This window comes from Schistocerca piceifrons, chromosome 4, assembly GCF_021461385.2.
Source record: "Schistocerca piceifrons isolate TAMUIC-IGC-003096 chromosome 4, iqSchPice1.1, whole genome shotgun sequence".
Taxonomy (NCBI): domain Eukaryota; kingdom Metazoa; phylum Arthropoda; class Insecta; order Orthoptera; family Acrididae; genus Schistocerca; species Schistocerca piceifrons.
The window spans coordinates 524,124,792-524,144,463 of NC_060141.1; the positions used below are offsets into that span (position 1 = coordinate 524,124,792).

The 19,672-nt window shown below is 42.7% G+C and overlaps 1 pseudogene; it reads left to right on the forward strand.

Moving 5' to 3' along the window:
* Positions 1 to 10,556: 10,556 nt before the first annotated feature.
* Positions 10,557 to 10,675, forward strand: LOC124796933 (annotated as a pseudogene).
* Positions 10,676 to 19,672: the final 8,997 nt, after the last annotated feature.

The window sequence follows — 19,672 nt, forward strand, 5'->3', positions numbered from 1 at the left end:
TTTATAAACAAACAGTTTTACGGTAAAATGGCTCTGAGCACTATGCGACTTAACTTGTGAGGTCATCAGTAGCCTAGAACTTAGAACTAATTAAACCTAACTAACCTAAGGACATCACACACATCCATGCCCGAGGCAGGATTCGAACCTGCGACCGTAACGGTCGCTCGGCTCCAGACTGTAGCACCTAGAATCGCACGGCCACTCCGGCCGGCTTTTCCGGTAAAATGCCTCCACGATGCCATTTACAAAATTTAAATGACTGTGAATCCCAGCTACGAGAAGTTAATCTTAGTTTTTGATTGAACTTTCTGAGAAAAAACTAGGCTACTTTGCAAAGTGTAACGCTCCAAGGACAGAAAACCCCAATTAACAAACTTTGTGGAAACTTAAAGTAGGAAAGTGAGTCATCTTGACAGTGGCGGCAACTACTGACGATAAAATCTACACTGGTAATACATTGATTAACTCCTATATCATTCAAATTCTGAGAATAGCAAACAAAAAGGGGAGATAAAAGGAAAGGATTATCATAGATTCTTTATCAAACATCTATAGAATAAATTCAAAATCATACGATCGAAAGTTAAATCCAAGAAAGTAATTCACTCAAATATAATATTTGCTATGGAAGAGAGTTGTAACAGCATCGAAAAGGAAATTTAATGCGACTACAGTGCAACTCGGATATGGAAATGTTCAGTTAGTTAATTGCTCTTGAGTCGCTCTAGAGTACTTCTGCGATAGTTGTCTGGACGCAAACGCTATTAGATTGTTTCAGGATTGGGAGTTTTAAAATTCGTGAGGTATAGACTGAAGTATTCCTCAGTCATTCGACTGATGAAAGTTAATCTTTACCGTTCTCAACGCGACGGTATAGTAAGACGAATGTTAGACTTCAATTGAGTAATATTGGTTTATCGGACTTAGCCTTCGTGCTGATGAACAGTTATGAACCTTGAGAGCAATGGATCGACGACAGAAAAACAATTCGTAGTTTTGAGTAGGACACAATAAGACGAAGACACGAAGAAAGACAAGTACGCCGATTAGTCAAAAGTTGTCGTCAGCGTCACGATTACTGAACTGAACAGAAGTTAACCTTGAATGACATATCGGTGTGCGTGTGTTGTAGAGACAAACAATTAATTACAGAAAGAAGAATAAAATCTGAGTCAAAAGATAAATCATACGTGTCGCCTAACTCACTAAACGGACAGTACAATGTGTATTAATACAAGTTGATTGACTCTTTAAACATTTTAAGTGACTAAGCGAGTACATGAATAAGTACAGTAAAAAGTGATTAGTTTAAATCAGTATTACGGCGCATTAAAAAAACATTTATTCCAACATAAGTTATTTCTGGAGTTACGTCGCACCGCTGTTAATAACTTGGCGTAGCAACGGCATACCAGCGAAATAGCAGACAGCAAATTTTTATCCTCGCTATGTACGATGTGAAAAACGACCGTAATGATGAAATCAAGAATCAAGATTTTATTTCACCACGGAACTAACCGGGCATAAAAATAAAAATAAACGATTGCAGTTTACCAGTTCGCACTAGCCGAGAAGACTGTTGCGGACAGACAGAATATTTCTAAGCCACGCGAGGAGTTGTGTTCTTACGAGAGTTACAGGTGCTGTTCCACGTCATGCCGACGGGGACGAACATCGTTACGAGTCGCGTCTCCTCCCGGCGAGTGAAGAAGGAGGGAAGGGACTCACAACAGTCACAAAAACGTTTCCTCTCGCGTACGACTTGAGGCTCACTCGCAAATTGTAAATGAAATATATTGTCACGAAATACGTATTTTGAAAAGCAAGAGTGCGAATTTTTTCGCCATATTGTCCCATATCCGAAGTTCAGTGCCAGGCCACTAAGAGTACTGCTGTCTTTCTCTGCTTCCATATCGTAACAAGAGCTATTAACTTCTTATATTTCGGTGTTCCGTGACTGGTACTCATTGCCAGAAACAGACGGCAACTGTTCGACTCTTTTTAACAACAAATGAAGTCTTTCACCTGCCAGAGCAGTTCTGTTTAAAATATTAATAAATATCTTTACATTAATATATTTTTATACTACACGGTCTACTACTTGCATATTATTTGAACTTTAAAAGAAACGTTATCATAAAGTAATGAAATAAAATTACAACTTTGCACAAACAAAATAAAAACATTTACACAAACACAGTCATGGTCATAAATTGAGGATAACTGCAGAATGTGGTGTCACACAACATGGCACTATACAAAACTGGCGCTAATAGCATAGGCACATAGGTAACACACACGACACATATCTGTAAGTCCACGATATTGGGGATAAGTTGAGAAAACCGTCCCGAAACACACGTGCTACAAAACGCCACTGTTTCCTGCGCACGTGCCCCGACATCAATATGGTATATGATCACCATGCACACGTACACAGGCCGCACAACGGGTTGGAATACTCTGGATCAGTTGGTCGAGCAGCTACTGGGGTACAGCCTCTCATTCTTGCACCCCTGCCTGTCGGAGCTCCTGAACTGTCGTAGGGGTTTGAAGACGTGCAGCGATACGTCGACCGGGAACATCCCAGACGTGCTCGATGAGGTTTCGGTCTGGAGAACAAGCAGGCCACTCCATTCACTTGATATCTTCTGTTTCAAGGTACTCCTTCACGATGAGAGCTCGGTGGGGCCGTGCGTTATCATCCATCAGGAGGAAGGTGGAAGATGACAGGAAAGACTGTTGTGAAATATTTTGTACGATCTTGGCATTTGGATGATTTTAAAAAACTAGAAAAGATAGCCCTTCAGTACTCTCAAAATGAAAAATATTTTTTGCAGTCTTGGCTTCTGAAGGGTTTTCAACAATTTCGGTTGAAAAAAATGGGGAAATCGTTTGGACCTCATGGAATATTCCAGCTTCAGCCCCTATAGTTTCATGAAATTCCGTTAGTTGATGGCGCTATAAGCTGCCTTCAAAACGGCGTTTATAACGGAGATGCGTTCCAAGCAGAGACTTACCATTGAGTTTCTCTTAGTGGAGATCCAGAGCAACAGTGATATCCATATGCGCTTGCAGAGTGGCTACAGTGACCTGGCAGTGGACAAAAGCACACTGTGTCGTTGGGCGAGCCGGCCGGCCGCACAAAATTGTGACTCCTGCAAAACTGTGGCGTGCGGACACTCTCATTCGAGCTTATCGATAGAACACAATCAAACCTCTCGCTGGTCAGCTGGACGTCTCTGTTGGTAGTGATCACACACTCTTCCATACTCTCCTAATAGAATGTCAGCAAGAACAACGAAGGACCATCTGTGCGGAATTACATGCGCGTTACGTGACTGGTCGTGACAATTTTTTGTCGAACATTGTCACGGGCGCTGAAACATGTGTTCACCACTACGAACCGCAGACAAAACTACTGTTCACGGAGTGGTACGACACCACCTCTCCTCCGAAGAAAAACTTCAAAGTCACACCCTCAGCCAGTAAAGTCATGGCGAGGAAGACCCTGAAGGGGTTATTATGTTTGATGTCCCCCTCGTGGTGCAACGATCAACTCTGATGTCATGCTACCGTCAGGAAACAGAAGAAACAACTTCAGTCTGTTCGTCGTCACAAGAATGGAAACAAAACGAACTTCTTCTCCATGACATCGCAACGACTAGTACAAGTCTACGCGTCTGAGAGGAGCTGAAGAAACTTCAATGGGCTGTTCGTCACCCACCCTGGACCTCGTACCTTCCATCTGTTTGGCCCAATGAAGGGAGCAGCTCTGTGTGGAATATGGAGAGGTTACTGATACAGCATGAAGTTGACTCCGACGTCGACCAGTAGAGTGGTGCAATGCTGGCTGGTAAACAGGCCCTCTCAGTCAGGTGGCTTAAAGCCGTCGCATTGATCAGAGATTATTTTGGGAAACAGGGTTGTGCAGCCAAAAGCGTGGAAAATAATTTAGTCTATTAGAATCCTGAATAAAGCCAACCTGCTTTCAGAAAACATGTGTGTTGCGTTACTTAATGAATGACCCTCGTAGCAGGGACTTCGGAAAGAAGGATTGTAAAGTTTTTGCGCGTTAATAACAACACATTTAGTCTTATGTTAGCTGTAAGCGGAAAACGTCAATTTTGTTTAGTAGATAAAAATAAAAATATATGAGCCTCCAATGATAGGACTTTGTCCTTAAAGCCCTTTAGAATGACAACACCGGAACTCTGTCGAACGTGTTTCAAGTCGAAACACTGCGAGGTGCTGCTCGTTACGGCAATATAACACAGACCCACAACACGTTTTAAAAAGTCACCGTTTTCCAACACAGGTGCATCCAAACAAGGAACCTCAGTGTCTTTATATGATAAGTGCACTGAAGAACCTGCGTTCAGAAGAACATACTAGAGCAAACAGTATTGGTATTCCATTCACCTGCTCATTATTATTATGAATCTGGCCGGAGAAAATGTTTAGAGGCAGTACTGGAGCAAGAGAACAAATTGGGGATTTAGTGTTCTGATGTGTGGAACATTTGCCAAAGATGATTTTGCACTCGAGGACTGGTGTGCCGGCCGGCCGGTGTGGCCGAGCGGCTCTAGGCGCTAAAGTCTGGAACCGGGCATGGATGTGTGTGATGTCTTTAGATTAGTTAGGTTTAAGTAGTTCTAAGTTCTAGGGGACTGATGACCTCCGAAGTTAAGTCCCATAGTGCTCAGAACAATTTTTGAACGGGTATGCCCCCTCAACGGCTAATATTGTGGAGCAGGACTCACACTTCCTTTCAGACTCCCATTGTACAGAAAAGCTCATTCATCTCCATGAGTTGAATGGTTATGACACTCAATTCACAATAGAGCACTTTTAGGCACACTGGTCTTCACATTTTGCATTAGACCAAGCACTCTATAGTACAAGTTTTGTGCACGATGGAGCGACTGCTACAGTTAGCACTTACCGATCATTTTGCTCTGACTGTCTATTTAGTATATGTATGATGTTAATGGTTTCCAGACTTTTAGAATACATCAAGTCTCATTTGTGGGTTTCCAGACCTCTCGAATACATCAAGTCTCAATTGCGCATTGGACTTCAGGTGGTATTAACCATACTGAAAGGTTTTTACCACCAATTTCCAGAAATATCAACTGAAACTATGGAAAAAGTCTTCATGAGTGAGCGATGATTTTTCTTCTGTTTCAGTTTTCCGTCTAGATCGTGAGTTTAACTTCTTTAATTATAGTAAATTCTAATCATGCCCGCTGATGCATCGTATGTATGGATCGTAATGACTCCTTCAACATTGTGTAAAGCCTGAAGATGGTGCATTGAAGCGCCGAAACTGGTAACTACACAGTAGATGACATTATAAGGACGGCTGTAGGTGTTTTATTTTCTTACAGTAACGCTTTTGTCCATCTCTGGCCCTTATGCAAGCAGTTATTAGGCTTGGCAGTGCTTGACAGAGATGTCGGACGTCCTCCTGAAGCATATCATGTCAAATTCTGTGCAATTGGCGCGTTAGATTGTCAAAATCCCGAGCTATTTGGAGGGCCCTGCCCATAATGCTCCAAGCATTCTCAATTGGGAAGAGATGCGGCGACCTTACTGACCAAGGTAGAGTTCGGCAGGTACGAAAACAAGCAGTAGAAACCATATCCGTGTGCGGGCGGGCATTATCTTGTTGAAATGTAAGCCCACGATAACTCGTCATGAAGGTCAACAAAACGAGGTGTATAATCGACGTACCGCTGTGCTGTAAGGGTGTTACGAATGACAACCAAATGGTTCCTGGTATGAAATGTAACGGCACTCCAGACCATCACTCCTTGTCTTCGGGCCGTATGACGAGTGAGAGTGAGGTTGGTATCCTACTGCTGTGCAGGATATCTCCAGACACGTCTTTGGTATGGAATCTCAGTGACTGGAGTATAACTGCCTTCAGTGGTGAGTGCCGGATTCGAATTGAGCCACAGTGACCATCTAAGACGTGTCTGTAGTCGCCCCAGGGAGCAGTGGGATACCAACCTGACTGTCGCTCGCCATACGGCCCCACAAATAGGAGTGATGGTCTGGGGTACCACATCATTTTATGGCAGAACCCCTTTTGTTGCCATCCATGCCATCATTGCAACAGAGTGGCACCTCGAAGATATTCTATTCTCCGTGTTGTTGACATTCACGGCAAGCCATCCTGGAATTACATTTCAGCAAGATAATTTCCGCCCGCACATGGCAAGGCTTTCTACTGACTGTCTTCCTGCTTTTCAAACACCATCTTGGCCAGCAACGTCGCCGGATCTCTCCCCAATTGACAACGTTTGGACCATTGTCGGCAGGGCCTTCAACCAGCTCGGGATTGTGAAGATCTAACACGCCAGTTGGACAGAATACGACACGATATCCCTCAGAAGGACGTCAAACAACTTTGTCAATCAATGCAAAGCCGAATTACTACTTGCATAAGGGCCCAAGGTGAACCAAAGCGACACTGGCTTGCTCAATTCGTAAAATTCATTCCTTTGAATAAATCATTCGCTTTTTCTGAATTTGTAACCATTTGTTTGCCTGTACCATCACATCTATCGATTTTCGTTCCATTTGGGCAATTTCTCTTTTGTCCTGGAGTCTGGAACCCTTTTTTATGTTCACGACAACCTCAATGTGTGATCTAAGTAATGGTATGATAAACACATAAGCACAGCTAGCCTGGAGTACACTCTCCATACAACTCCATACGTCGCTTCGTTGGGCCTGGGCGCACTCGACTCCAATCAGCTATTGACCATTCCCTGCGTTATTTGGCCCATTTAAAAAGCTCAGCTTTGTACTCCGCTATGAGAAATGGCCCTATATGATATATCCCACTCCAAATGTCTGTTGCATGCAATCCGTTTCATAATTCACAATGTTCACTCGGAATCTAAATTTAGATGGATCTGCGTTCACCGACAGCAGTAATGACAGTCATGTTTTAAACCGATTGTCAATTACGTGGAGTGATACTTGCCTATGATTCCTGTCACTACGGGTCTTTTTATCGCTACTGCTCTTATGCCGCACTACATGCTTGTGAATAGTACACCATTTCTTGAAAGATACGTTGTACAATTTGTTGATACACCAGTAGAATGGACAACTTCATTCACGGTACGGTCACGTGATCGTCCAAATACGATAGCTGCTTTGTCACTCTGTCAGGTGACCTCGTCGACACATCACAGTATGCTGATTCTGTACAACCGACTGGTATTACAAACCACTTCACTGACGTGATTTTCGTCAGCTCTGGACGGGCACACGACTGCTTGGTACCAATTGCACACCGTTGGCATGGCTCCATAGCGACCCGTGTGGTCTTTTGAGTTTTTTTCTGGAGTCATCAGGCTCCTGACTGGTTTGATGCGGCCTACCACGAATTCCTAACCTGTGCCAATCTCTTCATCTAAGAGTAGCACTTGCAGGTTATGTCCTCAGTTATTTTCTGGATGTATTCCAACATCCATCCTCCATTCATTGATGTCTTAGCAGATGTCTTATCATCATATCCCTTCTTCATGTCAGTTTTTCCCATATATCCCTTTCCTCCAAGATTCTGCGGAGAACCTCGTTATTTCTTATCTTATCAGTCCACCTAAATTTCAAAATTATTCTAGAGCACCGTATCTTAAACACTTCTATTCTCTTTCGTTCCGTTTTTCCCACAGTTCATGTTTCATAACATACAATGCTACGCTTCTACCGTACATCCTCAGAAATTTCTTTCTCAAATTGAGGCCGATGTTTGATACTAACAGACTTCTCTTGGCCAGAGTGATAGTCTGCCTTCTTATGTCCTCCTTGCTCGGTCCATCATGGGCTATTTTGCTGCCCAAGTAGCAGAATTTCTTCACTTCGCATACTCCGTGATCCCCAAATCTGAGGTACGTTTCTCACTGCTCTCATTTCTCTACTTCTCATTACGTTCGTCTTTCTTCGATTTTCTCTCAGTCAATTTTTTGTACTCTCTAGACTGTTCATTGTATTCAGCAGATCCTGTCAATCCTCTTCACTTCCACCAAGAATAGCAATATAATCAGCGAATCTTAGCATTTATATCCTTTCATCATCAATTTTAATCCCACTCTTGAACCTTTTATTTTCCTCACTGCTGAACAGTAGGCGCAAAAGACTACAGCCCTGTTTTACATCCTTTTTAATTCGGCCACTTTGGTCTTAGTCTTCTGGTCTTATGGTTCTTGTACATATTGTATATTACCCACATTTGCTTGTACCTTATCCCTGTTTTTCTCATAACTAAGAACATCTTGCACCAGTTTACTTTGTCGCACGCTGTTTACAGGTCAAAAAATCCCTCGAAAGTGTCTTGATTTTTCATCAGTCTCGCTTGTCGCTTCTATTATCAACCGCAGCGTAAGAACTGTCTCTCTGCTGCCTTTTCCTTTTCTAAAGCCAAGCTGATCATCGTCTAACAGATCCTCAATTTTCTTTTTCATTTTTTTCTGTTTACTATTCTTGTCAGCAGACTGGATGCTTGAGCTGTTAAGCTGACTGTGCGATAATTCTCGCATATGTTGGCTTTTGCAGTTTTCCGACTTGTGTGTACCATGTTTTTCCGAAAGTCTGATGTTAATTCGTCAGTCTCATACATTCTACTCAGCGACGTGAATAGTCGTTTCGTTGTCACTTTCCCTAAAGATTGTAGAACTCCTGATGGGATGTTATCTACTCCTTCTGCCTTATTTGATCTCAAGTCGTCCAAAACTCTTATATTCTGACTCTAGTACTTGATTCCCTATCTCTTCTCCGTCGGCTCCTATTTCTTCTTCTACTACACCTTTAGAAATGTCCTCCTCCTCGCAGCGGTTATCAATGTTTCCACCTATCCGCTCGCTTCTTCGCATTTAACAGTCAGTCCTTGCGACAATCATTTGTTCGAGTCAGTTACGAATATTCTGTCCGGTGAGCTTACTGTATTGACAAGATTGCCACATTTGAGGTTCTTTGTGAATCATCTTATTCACAATGAGTTGTTGCTGATCACTGATGACAGAAAATCTGCTACACCATATTACTGCTACGTTAGAAACGTGTCCTGACTTATTTCCTCCTAACTGTCTGCACCTAATGAAGAGTAATTCATTTGTATACGGAGTCTGAACGTTGCCATTTATGCATACATGTTGCTCAAGCAACACACCGATTGCAACACTAGAAGTGTCAGAACAATAATTACAGTTTTTATAAGCATTCAATTAGCGCGATTTGCATTGCATACTGATTTACAATGCCTTATCGTTCCTTCGTCATCCTATGAAGGTAGCCCCGTCGTAGAAAAACACACTACCCTATTCTATGTACATCTATCTCGTTCTTCCATCCAACCTCTTCCCGCACGACGCTGTCATTTTATTGATATACAACCAGTGAGCTTACGTGCAGGGGTACCAACTGGAAAAAGAAGGAAAGATGATTCGGTTTAACGTTCTGTCGACATCGAGGCCATTAGAGACGGAGCACAAGCTCGTATTTCGTCAAGGATAGGGACGAAAATCGGCAGTGCCCTTTTAAAGGCGCCACCCCAGCATTTGCCTGGAGCGACTTGGAGAAATAACCGAAAAACCTAAATCTGTATGATCGGACGAGGGTTTGAACCGTCGTCCTCCTGAATGCGAGTCCAGTAAATTAACCACTGCGCCGCCTCGCTCGTTGGTAACAGCTGGAAGAAAACCAATGGAGTCAGTTTTGGTCAACATTATACGCCCTATTGCAAAATTGGTTGCTGCATTCCATTTCCATTCTGTTGATATTTCGGCGGGCTTTACCAAGTGGTAGGATATTTCAGTGGCATGCTCCAGTTCAAACTATGAGTGGTGAGTTTCTGTCATATCATTAGATCCTCATGACAAGGACTCTGGTAATGTACTCGCTCGAGATGAACCCTAGCATCCGAAGCTCAGGATTAGTAGGGCGTCAGTTTGCAAGTCAAACTTGCAGACAGTGGAGCTCTCTGAGAAGACTTGTTTTATTCCCAGTTATTATCTCAGTCTTCACAGTCTCATTAGCTCAGACCTGTGAGGCCCTGTTGTATACATGAAAGGAAGCTTGTCCAGAAAATATGCACTACGCAACAGCGGTACGTAACCCGTTTACCTCGTAGTGGCTTCCACATATGTCTGACGTAGTTTCTGCAGATTTCAACGTAATTAACTAGAAATATGTTAAAGTTACGAAAACTGCTGACTTTCAGATTTTGCCATCGTCTCTAGTTCGTAACTCACAAACATATAACATGTATACAAAGTTTGTAAGTAAAGTATGATGATTAAAGTTTATAAACGACTTTTAGCATTTACTGTCGCTCACCAATACGAAAGCGAAAGGAGGCAACTTCTTTCACAACAATTTATAAGTTCCCTGTTCTTGCCCCTCGACTGACTGTTGCACGAAGTTGAAGGGATACGTTGCAAATTTAACTTGCCCGACAGATTAACAACCCATAATGAAGTGAGATTATGCAGCTCACTAGAAGCAAAATGTTTTGATCTACGCTGTAAGTGCGGAAATCCAACGGCCTCGCCGTAGTGGTTAACACCGGTTTCCGTCAGATCACCGAAGTTAAGCTCTGTCGGGCTTGGCTAGAACTTGGATGGGCGACCGTCCGAGCTACCGAGCGCTGTTGGTAAGCGGGGTGCACTCAGCCCTTGTGAGGCCAATTGAGGAGTTACTTGGCTGATAAGCAGTGGCTACGGTCACGTAAGCTGACAGCGACCAGGAGAGCAGTGTGCCGACCACATGTCCCTCTGTATCCAGGGACGCCTATCAGCTGGGGATGGCACTCCGCCGGTCGGCACCGTTGGGTCTTCTGACGCCTGTACGGACGGAGAAAGATAAGTGAGGAAAATTTAAGTCCATCGTAATTTTTGTTGCCGATTACAAGCTACAAATGCTACAGATAAACAATGTGCATATGAATACTGGATACATACTCGTAACTTCAAAAGTTGTTTGTGGTCGTTTCCACTGGCTTGTTACCGAGTAATTTCAAGTAATATTATTCGGTACATCCCATTTGGTAGTCAGGGGAACCACAGCTTCGTTTATACATTGTTACTTTATTGTCACTGTAAATAAATTTCCAAAAACTCTCCAAAATTTTAAAAATCCTCTAAAATTCCTTTTTTTAATTAATGAAACTTCCCAAGGTCGTATTATCTGTACACAGTTCCTTTATTAGGCAACACAACCGGTTTCACACCATTACAGGTGCATCTTCAGGAGATAACGTTTCACTTCATGAGGTTAGAAAGAGAGTACTACGTCCGGTCATTCAATCTGGAAATGGATTGAGTAATTGATCATCGAATGGCTAAACTTGGGTTTTATGCGCCACAACGTGAACGTCGGAAAGGTCAGAACTCATACTCCATAATGCACCAAAGCTCTTTTATAATAAACTCAAGAGTCTAAAAACTAGGATCATTAAGCATAGTCCTAAAATTCAGTTCAGATTAAAAGAGGAGTGCAGTTAGCACAGACAAGATATCTGCCATATTCGTAAAACCATAGTTCATACAGATCATCTACACTGAGGAGCCAAAGAAACTGGTACACCTGCCTAATATCATGTAGGGCCCCAAAGAGCACGCAGAAGTGCCCTAACACGACGTGGCATGCACCCGACTAATGTCTGAAGTATTTATGGATGGACCTGAGACCATGAATCCTGCAGGGCTGTCCAAAAGTCCGTAAGAGTACGAGGGCGTGGAGGTCTCTTCCCAACAGCACGTTGCAAGGCATACCAGATGCGCTCAATAATGTTCGTGCCTGGGGAATTTGGCAGCCAGCGGAAGTGTTTAACCTCAGAAGAGTATTCCTGGAGCCACTCTGTAGCAATTTTGGATCTGTGGGATGTCGCATTGTCCTGCTGGAATTGCCCAAGTCCGTCGGATTGCACAATGGACATGAATGGATGCAGGTGAACAGACAGAATGCTTACGTACGTGTCACCAGTCAAAGACGTATCTAGACCTATCAGGGATCCCATATCACTCCAACTGCACACACCCCACACCATTACAGAGCCTACACCAAATTGAACAGCCCCCTGCTGATATGCATGGTCCATGGATTCGAGAGGTTGTCTCCATACCCGTACACGTCCATCCGCTCGATACAATTTGAAACGAGACTCGGTCCGACCGGGCAATATGTTTACCGTCATCAACAGTCCAATGTCGGTGTTGACGGGCCCAGGCGAGGCGTAAAGCTTTGTGTCGTGCAGCCATGAAGGGTACACGAGTGGGTCTTCGGCTCCGAAAGCCCATATCCATGATGTTTCGTTGAATGGTTCGCGCGCTGAGGCTAGTTGATGGCCCAGCATTGAAATCTGCAGCAATTTGCGGAATGGTTGCACTTCTGTCGAGCTGAACGATTTTCTTCAGTCGTCGGTAGTCCTGTTCTTCGATGATCTTTTCCCGGCTGCAGAAAATCGGAAATTTGATGTTTTACCGGATTCCTGATATTAACGGTTCACTCCTGGAATGGTCGTACGCGAAAATCCCCACTTCATCGCTACCTAGGAGATGCAGAGTCGTCGCATTATTCGTCTGCCGACTATAAGACCACGTTGAAACTCACTTAAATCTTAATAACTTGCCATTGTAGCAGCGGTAACCGATCTAACAACTGCGCCAGACACTTGTTTTATATTGGCGTTGGGCGACAGCAGCACCGTATTCTGCCTGTTTACATATCTCTGTATTTGAATATGCAAGCCTATACCAGTTTCTTTGGCGCTTCGGTGTATATAAGACTGTGCTAAGATAGTGGTGAAGGAGCGATGAAAATGTAAAGTGGCTGTGCTGTGATAGGCTACTGAGAGTCCATTTTATCTCATATACATTACAGTGGGCTGTTGTAAAAGTCACACTGTATAAGAGGTCACCGAGAGCTAATAATATAAACTACAACCAATGACCACTTTAAACTTTCGTAGTTCCTTCACTACTTTCTTACCACAGTTTTACAGGTGACCTACATGAACTATGGTTTTATCCATCTGGCGAAGATCTTGTATGTGCCAACTGCATTCCTCTTAACTTTTTAAGAGGTCACGAAATTAATCGGTTTATAACTTGACCCTTGCGACATCGTACATACACTCTAGCGTTATGAGATGAAAAGTTGTTGTCACCTGAAGATGCACCTATAATGATTTGAAACCGGTCGTGTTGCCTAATAAAGGAACGTATGTACAGCCAATACGGCCTCGAAGAATTTTTATTCATTTTTTTAAAAATAATTTATAGGACTTATTTTCCAGAATTATTTGTAATTTCTTTATAATAATAATACCACTCTGACCAAGATATACGACTATTAATTCAAAATCAAATTACTAAAGTACTTATAACATTCTGAGAATTGTGTATGGTTGTTATAAGTGTTGCACCAATTTTCAGGCTAATCCTGTTCAGTTTTGTTACAGTATCAAATGATTTGTTATTTTACAGAACTAATGCTTTAAAATGATGTTCATAATGTCCTCGGACTTTTTCACGACGGAATGGAAAGTGACGTGCTGTAAACTGCTGCTGACGTTTTAGCGTCCCAGAAGACAGTCGTACAAATTCAGCAGCTCGGATTGCACCAATGAGCGGGCCTGAATAAGTGTTGACTGGAGACTCCTAAACCAGAATCTTCACGTCAGCCCAAAGGACTGACTCTGTTGTTGTTGGTGTTGTGGTCTTCAGCCCAGAGACTGGTTTGATGCAGCTCTCCATGCTACTCTATCCTGTGCAAGCTTCCTCATCTCCCAGTACCTACTGCGACCTACATCCTTCTGAATCTGCTTAGTGTATTCATCTCTTTGTCTCCCTCTACGATTTTTGCCCTCCATGCTGCCTTCCAATAGTAAATTGGTGATCCCTTGATGCCTCAGAACATGTCCCACCAACCGATCCCTTCTTCTAGTCAAGTTGTGCCACAGATTTCTCTTCTCCCGAATTCTATTCAATACGTCTTCATTAGTTATGTGATCTACACATCTAATCTTCAGCATTCTTCTGTAGCACCTTATTTCGAATGCTTCTAATCTCCTCTTGTCTAAACTATTTACAGTCCACGTTTCACTTCCATACATGACTACACTCCATACAAATACTTTCAGAAAGGACTTCCTGACACTTAAATCTATACTCGATGTTAACAAATTTCTCTTCGTCAGAAACGCTTTCCTTGCCATTGCAAATCTACATTTTATATCCTCTCTACTACGACCATCGTGAGTTAATTTGCTCCCCAAATAGCAAAACTCATTTACTACTTAATGTGTCTCATTTCCTAATCTAATTCCCTCAGCATCACCCGATTTAATTCGAAACATTCCATTATCCTTATTTTGCCTTTGTTGATTTTCATCTTATATCCTCCTGACTATCAGCGTTAAATTTATTCACCACGAGCAATCCGTTCTTTCTGAAACTCTACATTAAGGAGGCTCCCCGACAACGATACGACATATTCAGACCACATACATCTGTCAGCTATTATTTACGGTGCAGCAATCCACAAAGGGCGGGAAGGAGCATTGTCAAGCAACATGTGGAGCTGTAGTTAACCGGTAAAGAACCACTATAGGCCATGCGATTGTAAAACCAGTAATTCGGCCTACATTCCTGAACCACTTATGAACGATTTTCGGTACAGGCTGCAATTAATCCGAAAACTGTAACTTTGCATCAGGATTATACGAGACTCGTCTTAGATACAACGACTGTTAATAGCCATAGATCACAAGAGATGCATCTCTATGATTTATTGTGGGTCCAACATATAAATTTTAAAATAATGTTAAAAAGTCATATTATATTACTTTAACTATAAAATCTGCCAAAATATCAGTAGACAAAGAGAGGATGTCGCTCCGCCTACGCCACTCCGAATCTGTCTACTGTTTTCGTCAGTTTTGTTGACAAACCAATGTAAACTGCTTGCAGGATATGACTTTACACACCATCATACTCATCATTACGTAGATAGTTACTTGGCAGATTTTGTAGATTACACGATGATTCAAAAGTTTTCTCTTTTTCTCTGAAGGTGATGACTGTCAGGTGGAAACTGGTTATGGCAATGTGAAATGCTCATGTGACTGTCATTAAGAAGGTGTGTTGTAAAGTTGGTTATGACCCTCGTAAAATGAAAATGAGACAGCATTATCCACAAGTTTTGAGTGGGTGTGCAAGCAGCAACACACACACCAACTCAGGGTAGGGATGGCGGTCATCGCTGAAACAACCGGTTTCCGGTTGTACCGGTTTTTTTTCTCAACGGCAGTTCAAATGGACGGTTCAAATCGCTCAAAATAGCCGGTTTCTGAAATAACCGACTTTCGGTCTTTTATTGCTATCATTTCCTGTAATAAATGTAGAAATCCAACAAACACTGAAAAATTTTGACTCCCGCTGTTACAAGATACATAGAATAAAATATTAAACTAAATAGGCAAGTAAAAGAAACTAAAGTCCGTGCATCATTCGCTGTTTTTGTTGAATAGCGGTAAGTGGTTGACTACTATTAAAGATTACCAGTAGTCTGCTATTGATTCTCATTTTCATAAACTCTGCTCAAAAATTATTTTGTAATCGGTGATCATGTCACTATTTGGACATTACGAATAGTTAGTGCTGAAGGGTGAAAGTTGAAGAACTCTATTTTTCGTGTTAATTTGTCCGTTTCTAAGGGCTAAAAGCAGATAAATGAATGTTGTGCAGTTACAGGCAGGAGACCAGCTGCTTTCTATTTTCATTTTAAGTTTGTTGTGGCTCCTCCAGTTTTTAGCTTTTTACAGAAAAAGGATCACTGTACTTCACTGATACCGTCTTTAACAAGATACTTCCCGAATAGTGATGGTGCCGCTCTGTAATACAACTGATGTCCGAGGACGATAGTGAGAAAGAACCGTTTACTCCAGTGTGGGCAAGTCTTGCAACCTGAACGTACACGCGCACCATATGATAGGCCACACCACATGATAACATGACAATTATCGCGGCAATGCTGTACCAGCAATCCTGTATCACGCTTTTGTTGCTTGTCCCTGTCAACATCGTTAGTAAAGTAATACTTTCTGTAACAACGCAATATTTCAAAGCAATGCAACTTTTACTAATAAAAATTACTCGTTTTTTTAAAAAGATTGCTTAAAAGCGAGAAATTTTAGCCCTGCTACTATGGCTCATTAATGTTTCAGATTTTTTATCTGTTTATTAGTAAAAAATAAAAGCGCTTGTTACAACTGTGACCAAACAAACACCGAAAAATGCTGATCATCCAGAACAAAGACACCGGTAATGGTTTTAACCAGTTGGTTTCCCCATCCCGGGCTATTCCGTGGGGGTGCAGGCACAGAGAGGGCCCAGAAACTAACTGAAAAAAAGAAATGTAGTTGAAGAATTAAACAGGGGAGACCCCAGAGTTCTCCTGCCCTTCGCGTTTCTATCTTCCGCCTACTAGAAGAGGCGACTGTAAACGCACACTGACGTCACAGTGCCATTTCGTGGAATCAGTATCACAAAGAAACGGCTATTACAAAACACGTCTGTCGCTCACAAGCTATGGCAACAGTGTACACGGTTCACACAGCCGCCGCCCACACAAATAGCTTATGTTCAATAATGGAGCTCATGCTGCTAAGCCGGCCGAAGTGGCCGTGCGGTTAAAGGTGCTGCAGTCTGGAACCGCAAGACCGCTACGGTCGCAGGCTCGAATCCTGCCTCAGGCATGGATGTTTGTGATGTCCTTAGGTTAGTTAGGTTTAACTAGTTCTAAGTTTTAGGGGACTAATGACCTCAGCAGTTGAGTGTCATAGTGCTCAGAGCCATTTGAACCATTTTTGAACCATGCTGCTACTCCGCTACGGTATTCTAGGTTCTCAAAAGTCGGGCAGCGAATGCTGAAGCAAATACGCTATTTGGGTGAAGGTTTCTTATTTCTGCGGATTTCTGTCGGTTGAGGACTGGAGCTTGACTGAACTAGAGTGCTTCCAAGTATTGCTAGAGTTTTAAGTGAAATGAGAAACAGATTTCAGGTAATTCACACCATTTCACCTAACTTTAATTTCCCATCAGGAAATGCCATAAAGGAAAATTCTGTATCTTATCTTAAAAATTATACAACTTATTTTGTTGCTAAATATAGCTGATATTGATTCATCGGAGCTAGATAACGAAATAGATGCTTTAAGGTCCAGATGGTAGGGCTGATGAAGAGTAATGACGTTGATCTGATGGAATTATATTTTCCTGGAGACAAGTGAGTCTCAACTTTATCTTCGATAAGGATGGAGGCTGAAATAATAAATTACATTTTGTGCCACAACCAGGGCTTGAACCCAGGTCTCCTACTTACTAGGCAGATGTGCTAATCACTACACCTTCATTGCTACCATAGGCGCACGGACTGAGGAAAATTATCTGAAGCTGCGAATTTATGTTAGGAAGGGCGTTAGTAGCCACAATGCTATGATAGGGTATTGGTTAGCACAGTTGCCTAGTAAGCAGGATATCTGTATTCAAGTCCTGACTGTGAGAAATTTTGATTCACTGGTTCAGCTTCTATCCTCATCGAACGTAAAGTACTTACGTCGTTGTCTATTTTACATGTTCTTTTCAAAGTAAAAGTTAAGAGATGCTTGTCCAAGCGCCTAAACAAGTTTCGTGATTCCAGAATGAGATTTTCACTCTGCAGCGGAGTGTGCGCTGATGTGAAACTTCCTGGCAGATTAAAACTGTGGCTTGCCTGCGAAAGGCAAGGGTCCCGAGTTCGAGACTCGGTCCAGCACACAGTTTTAACCTGCCAGGAAGTTTCAAGTTTGATTATATTTATGACAACGTCAGTGAGTGCAGTATCTTGTAAACCCAGTTTCAGTAGGCTAAAGTCGATAAGAAAACTATTTGGGTGGAAATAGACGTTTATACAATTTCTAATTTATTTAGTTGTAAAATGTAATTTACTGAGCGAGGAACATATGTAAACTAGAGTTGCTCTAATCGGGACTGGAACATCTCAGCAAAGCGTTGCTGAAGACTTGATATTTGTCCGCTGCGATATAAATAGCTACACTACTGGCCATTAAAATTGCTACACCACGAAGATTACGTGCTACAGACGCGAAATTTAACCGACAGGAAGAAGATGCTGTAATATGCAAATGATTAGCTTTTCAGACCAATCACACTACGTTGGCGCCGGTGGTGACACCTACAACGTGCTGACATGAGGTAAGTTTCCAACCAATTTCTCATACACAAACAGCAGTTGCCTCCTGAAACGTCTTTGTGACGCCTCGTGTAAGGAGGAGAAATGCGAACCATCACGTTTCCGACTTTGATCAAGGTCGGATTGTAGCCTATCGCGATTGCGGTTTATCGTATCGCGACATTGCTGCTCGCTTTGGTCGAGATTCAATGACTGTTAGCAGAATACGGAATCCATGGGTCCAGGAGGGTAATACCGAACACCGTGCTGGATCCCAACGGCCTCGTATCACTAGCAGTCGAGATGACAGGCATCTTATCCGCATGGCTGTAACGGATCGTGCAGCCACATCTCGATCCCTGAGTCAACAGATTGGGACGTTTGAAAGACCACAACCATCTGCACGAACAGTTCGACGACGTTTGCATCAGCATGGACTATCAGCTCTGAGACCATGGCTACGGTTACCCTTGACACGGCATCACAGACAGGAGCGCCTGCGATGGTGTACTCGATGACGAACCTGGGTTCACGAATGGCAAAACGTCATTTTTTTATGAATCCAGGTTCTGTTTACAGCATCATGGTGGTCGCATCCGTGTTTGGCGACATCGCGGTGAACGCACATTGGAAGCGTGTATTCGTCATCGCCGTACTGGCGTATTACCCGGCGTGATGGTATGGGGTGCCATTGGTTACACGTCTCTGTCACCTCTTGTTCTCATTGACGGCACTTTGAACAGTGGACGTTATATTTCAGATGTGCTATGACCCGTGGCTCTACCCTTCATTCGATCCCTGCGAAACCCTACATTTCAGCAGGATAATGCACGACCGCATGTTGCAGGTCCTGTACGGGCCTTTCTGGATACAGAAAATGTTCGACTGCTGCCCTGGCCAGCACATTCTCCAGATCTCTCATCAATTGAAAACGTCTGGTCAATGGTGGCCGAGCAACTGGCTCGTCACAATACGCCAGTCACTACTCTTAATGAACTGTTGTATCGTGTTGAAGCTGCATGGGAGCTGTACCTGTACACGCCATTCAAGCTCTGTTTGACTCAATGCCCAGGCGTATCAAGGCCGTTATTACGGCCAGAGGAGGTTGTTCTGGGTACTGATTTCTCAGGATCTATGCACCGAAATTGCGTGAAAATGTAATCACATGTCAGTTCAAGTATAATATATTTGTCCAACGAATACCCGTCTATCATCTGCATTTCTTCTTGGTGTAGCAATTTTAATGGCCAGTGGTGTATAAGACAGCCACAAAGTTTTCTCTGAGATTTACTAGCGTCTGCAAAATCGACGGTTTTATTCCCGTTCACAAAAGAGACTGCTAACTGAGTAATAAAGATTCGACAAAACCGCTGTAATCCAAAAAATAACCCGGAAGATAACAGGAACAACTCAAGTCTGC